Source organism: Chaetura pelagica, unplaced genomic scaffold (assembly GCF_000747805.2).
Source record: "Chaetura pelagica isolate M959 unplaced genomic scaffold, ChaPel_1.0 scaffold191, whole genome shotgun sequence".
NCBI lineage: Eukaryota > Metazoa > Chordata > Aves > Apodiformes > Apodidae > Chaetura > Chaetura pelagica.
The window spans coordinates 2,542,471-2,548,399 of record NW_009952440.1 but is presented as its reverse complement, the minus strand read 5'-3'; positions in this window follow the sequence as shown (position 1 = coordinate 2,548,399).

Sequence of the window (5,929 nt, the reverse complement as noted above, 5' to 3'; positions counted from 1 at the left end):
ACCTCACACCCCTCTTACTCCCCCAACACCCCCTCAGACTCACATCCCCTCGCACTTGCACACCCCACTGGAACACCCACACCCCACCACTCTGTCCCACTCCCACACACCCCATCCCCACACACCCGCACTCACCCACAGCCCCTCACACCCTGACACATCCTCACACCTCCCCACCCCCTCCACGCCCCTTGATGCCCACACCACTACACCCTGACACGTCCCCACGCCTGCGCTCTGTCCCCCTTCACACCCTTCACACCCTCACACCCAACACCCCCATCCCACAGCACTTCCAGCCCTTCCCCTCCTGGTGAAGAGCACAGGCATCACCCCTGGGGTACAGGCAACACCGAGGTGCATCCAGCTGTACTTGTTCCCCTGATGTGTGGTGATCAATAGAAACAACCCACCTAACACCTTCTTCACTGCCTCTCTGCTTCCCACCTCAGGGCCCTGAATTCAATGGCATGAATAAGAGCTAAAGGAAACTGAGCCTGAAGAGATGCTTCTTTTGGGTGTACTTAAGTTTCACTCTACAATAATCCCCACCTGACTCAGATGGCAAAACTGCCAAAAGGCAACAAGAAAAAAAAAACCTGGGTCCTCTCTGCTTGCAGGAGGACTGGAAGACCCCAGTTCTCTCAGGAGGCTTCAGCATTATTGAACAATCCTAAATATCCATCCAGCTTAGCACATTTTTTACTAAGAATTTTTCCTTTTGCTGGAGTACTCATGGACCCTGTTGGAGATTAAGGCCAACATGTCAACAGGGGGATTACCTGTTACCACAGACTGTCTCTCTGCTGCTTGCTGCAGGCCAGAAGTCATCTGGTCAAGGCTTGCCAGGAAAGACAGTTTCTTATCTTGATACTTGACTTGGCCCACGACCAAATTAATCTGGAGTGATTGGAGTGAATGAAAAGGAAGTCCCAGCTCCAGCATTTTCCTTGTGGGGCAGGCGTGTGAAGAGTTGAACTGCAACACTGCTTCACTGCACCATCACTTCACAGGGACTGGTTTCCTGGAAGCATTGTCATTTCCAGAGTGGCTTGCACTTGGGAGCATCAGCACTCAACAAGCTTAAATTAAAAAAATATTACAACAAAGCCAAGTAATAGGCTTTTGAGCAAGTGGTGGGGGGTGGGGGGAAAGCAGCAAAATAAATATTTCTTGTCAAATAACCAACCTCTTCTCACAGCTGCCATGTAGTATTTCTCTCAGGTTATTTTGGCTCCATGGGTCCCACTTTTCTAAGCTCATGGGTCTTCTGTTCCTACTGGGAGCTTCCAAGTTACTGCTGAAACCATATGAAATTTCAAAGCGTGGTGAAAGAAACTTCTTGATTTTCATGCAATTTTAGGACACCTTGACAAAGTCACAGAAGGGTGGAGGTTGGAAGCGACCTTCAGAGGTTCACCCCCCTCCCGATCAAACAGGGTTACCTAGAGTCACACACCCAGGACCATTTTTTTGATGTCACCAAGGATGGAGACTCCACAACCTGTGCCACGGACGGGTCACCTTCACAGTGAAAAATTGTGACCTTCACAGAGAAACAAGAGGAAATCTCCCGTTTCAACTTCTGCCCATCATCCCTTGTCCTGTCACAGAACACTACAATAAAATGCCTGGCTCTGTCTCTTTTGCACCCTCCTCTCAGATACTTTTGTGCCTTGGTAAGATCCCCCTCAGCCTTTTCCAGGTTCCCAGGCTCTGCTCACAGCAGAGACGCTCCAGTCCCATCTTCATGTTCAACATGGTACCCACCAGGACACCGAGCTGCTTTCCAGCGGGGTGGCCCCAGGTAGGTAATATCCACTGCTCTCCCCTCACCTACCAAACCAGTCATTTCATTGTAGAAGGTTCTTAGGTTGGTCAAGCATAACCTTCCCCTTGGTGATCCCAAACTGATTACTACTCCCTATCACCTTACTGTGCTTTACCCTTGTTCAGCTGCTTGGTGCCTTTGTTGATGCTTATGGAGTATTCTTAGAGCACATCTGTGTGGCTTCCTGCAGGTACCCCCGATATCCCAAGGATACTCTCTTGGAATGCTGACTCCCACACAGGCACACTGCAACGGTTCTGCACAACATTTTCTAGGAGTTTTGACTGCCCTTTGTCATGCTAACTTTTTGTGGTGGCAACTCGTGGTCAACAGATAGACACAGACCTCCAGCAGCCATCTTGTCATTGTGCAAGGTCCTCTATCATCTATTTAAGAAGGCAGCTGCTGCCTCAAAGAGGTCGTTGTCCCCACATATAACAAAAGCCAGGTGAATGCAGCAAACAGGGGAGGTGACAGCAAAGTAACATGAAACAATCCGTCATGCTCAGTATAAGCAGCAGTCACAGAGCACCAGCATCCTTGATGCTATGAAGAGCTTTTAGGCATCACAGGAGAGAGATGTGAAGGAGATTTGTGTAATTCTACCTTTTATAAGTGCATGAGAGGATCAGCTAGATAGTGGCATGACTAAGAGCTGGATGAATTGTATTACTAAGCCACTGAGACAAACAGCATCCCAAAGGCAGGTTCTTCAGTCGCTCTTTAACCTTGTCTTTCAAAAAACTAAGTTAGCAGAACGTTCACAGGCTTCTTTCCCTCCCCTTTTTACCTCTTCCCTCCCCTTTCCCTGTGCGTGATTCTAATTATCTTTGTTTTCTCTTACTCTCTCCACCTCACCCACATTGTTAACACTCGTTTTTCCCCAAACAGTCATGGAAAGGCTTGTGTACCGAACACCCACTCGCCGGGTCACTGCTCCTCTCAGACCTGCTGTTGTGTGGCTTATGCAAGGCACGGAGGCGGCTCGTCAGCCTCCACTGCTGCTGCTCCTGCAGCTCTCATCTGCACTGGCTTGTTCCACCTTCTGTCCTTGCCTGCCTTGTGCTGCTGTGCTTATGATAGCTGTCACGATCCGGTATTCGGGTACGTGGCAATTTTAATAAATAAAGGTGATCCCAAATGGTGAAATTAAGACACAAACGAGGTCAGATGTCACGCACACAACAAACTTTTATTGCAATAACACAACAAAAGTCCCTAGAGCGGATAGGACAGGCAGGAAAACAGAGACAGGAAAGAGAGGAGAAAGCAGAGAGACAGAGGACAGAAAGCGAGAGCAGAGTTACCACCCACAGTCCAGCGATGTCCTTGGTGAAGAACTAGTTCCAGGTGGAGAAGTGCTTCCATGCACCCATAGAGTCCCAGATTTTTATACAGTCCTTGCCCACTGCCCCCCACTTCTCTCCCTGCATAGGGAAAAACCCTTCGGATCTTCTCTGTGATAGCAGGGGCAGGTATGATGCCAGGGACTGTGTAGTCTTTGGCTAATTGATGAGATCAGCCACTACAAAGGAGGAGGTTGAGTCAATTGCCACCACAGGATTAGTTCCTTGCTGTGGAGTTTCAGTGCTAGGAAGTAGCTTGAGACTGGCACTCCTTGTCTTGTCCTGCAAAGTCAATGGTTTCCATACCAAGGCCTGGTTATCACTGGATGTTCTGCTCCCAGCGCCAGCTGTAGAACTCCTTTGTCTCCAGTCTCAGCATGTCCCACACTAAACTCCCCAGTTCTCAGGTACTCCTTGCAGGAGGGGGTTGCATGGGTTGCTGAGACATCTCTTTAGTTCATCAGCAGATGTCGTTCAACTCTCAGATGCCACAAGACAGGCAAAAGATATCCTGAGTGCCAAAGTCCAAGCTTATCTCTTGGATCGTTCGAGACAAGCACTATACATCCCGAATGCCACAATAGCCAACACAAATCTTAAGGAAAAAAAAACAACTACAACCTGTATGACAAAAAAAAACCACAAAAAACCACCCAACGACAATAACCAAGAAACCAGGACCACTTTTAGAAGATAATTAGATTTATTTTCTTAATATAAATGTCACGTTTGGCTGCTTTTAATCGGATCTAAAAACAACTGTTAGTATCAATAAATTAATTATCTTAACCGTGAAGAAGGGTGGGAAAGAGAGTAGGAAAATACATAAAAGCACTGCATTAGTTTAATATACTTCTTGGTGGCCCTCCCAGGATGTGTATCAATCATCTCCTGCCCTATATTTCACTGATAGCTAGGCTAGATAGGTATATGCCAGGGGAGTGTTTTATGGTCACAGAATACTAATATAAATGTTAATTTACTGAAATATTCCACTGCACTGACCCTTGACAAACTTTTATCCAAGCACAGGCAGGCAGAAAGTAAAATTAATGAAAGCACATGCTGTTTGCTGGTTGCCAGCTCAGTGGGCTGCTGGACCCCGGAGCTGATGAGCCAGCAGCAGGTTACAGGTTCTCAACCTTGTCAAAAGCAGCTCCAAGATGCTACACAGCCACACTGTCTGGCAAACACAGGGTGGAACAGGCTGAGTGGGGAAACAAACAGCCTGCTCTGTCAGGAGGCCTGAGTGCATAGTGCTAAGCACTTCTTCTTTTCTCTTTTCCTTTTCCTTCTCCTCTTCTTTGTCTTTTTTTTTTTTTCCTCTCTGTGCAAAGTGCCTCAGCAGGAGCCCCAGAACTCTCTGCAGGGCCACACTGGCTGCACCTCTGCCTGCAGGAACCTTGCAGGGGCAGATGGGCCACTGTGACACCACCGGGTGATGGATTGTGGCCTCCTGTCCCTCGCTGCTTCTCTGTCTCGTGCCTGGACTCTGACCAAGCCTGCGGGGTCTGGAGGCTCGAGCGAGGCTTCTCCTGGTGCTGGTGGTGCTTTGGGGGCTGCTGTCGGCAGCTCTTGGTGCCCGTCCCAGAGCCACCCCCGTGTTCCCCAGCCCTGCCTGGTTCAGGCAGCCGGGCGCTCTCCCCATTCTGCAGCGCGTGACACCGGCCCGGGCCAGCAGCTCCTTGTCCCCGGCTCTCCCCAACCAGCTGCAGAGCAGAAACGTGGCCCCGGAGCCAGCCTGGAGCTGCCCCACCTGCTGCCACGCTCAGAGGAGCATCGCCTTGGTGCAGCCCTGCCAGCACCAGTTCTGCCTGGTGGGCACAGGGGTCGGGAACTTGTCCCCTCTGCCCGGCGCTGATGGAGAAGGTCCAGTTCTCTGTGTGGGGAGGAGATGCCTCCCCGGAGCACGTCACACAGGCCCTGCAGCCCCAGGCCCCTGTCTCTGGTGCCTCTTCCTGCAGGAGCTTGGAGGGGCCTCCAGGGTGTTCTTACACTGCACGTAACCATGGGCTCAAGTAGCTTCATTTTGGGAAGGTGGTTTCAGAGCTGGAAGCCCATTTGGGGCACCCCCAGAGCTCTGCTTCCCCTGCTGGGCACTTCCCTGGCTCCCTGTGGATCCTGGCCTGGCTCCTCTTTTTTTTCCTTCATATGGAAAAATAAATAAATAAGGATTTTCATTTTTTAAAAAAACTGAACCTTCTGTTTGCTTGCTTGTTTAATTATTATTGTGCTTGCTGTGGGTAATTGTAAAGACTCTGGTTGTCACATCTGTCTGGTGCTGAGCAGACTTAGCCCACATTAGCAAGTGATTCCAATGAAGGAGCCATCATTGCTTATTATACTGGATTATTTCTATATCAATGCCTTAGCATGTAAATTGTTGCACATGGCATAATACAAGTAATTCTAACAATTCTATTACTTTGTATTGCTGCACAGATATTTTTTTTTTAACCTGTGAATCCATAGAAAAAGACAAAAGCATCATTAACTTTGTTCAGTTGTGGTGTGTGAAAAAAACAACCCTGATACTAATATACCATTACTAATTTAGTGCCTTAAAAGTACATTTCAAAACATGATGTGCAGAGGCAGATGTTTACTGTGCTAGAACTGTTTACTGAGAGGAATGCAATAAGACATTGTAAACAACAGTGCTTCTTAAAAACATATATTTAATGTAACGGGTACAGCTGCTTGCTTATTTAATGAAGTGAGATGATGCTGGTGACTTGGAGACATCACTGGC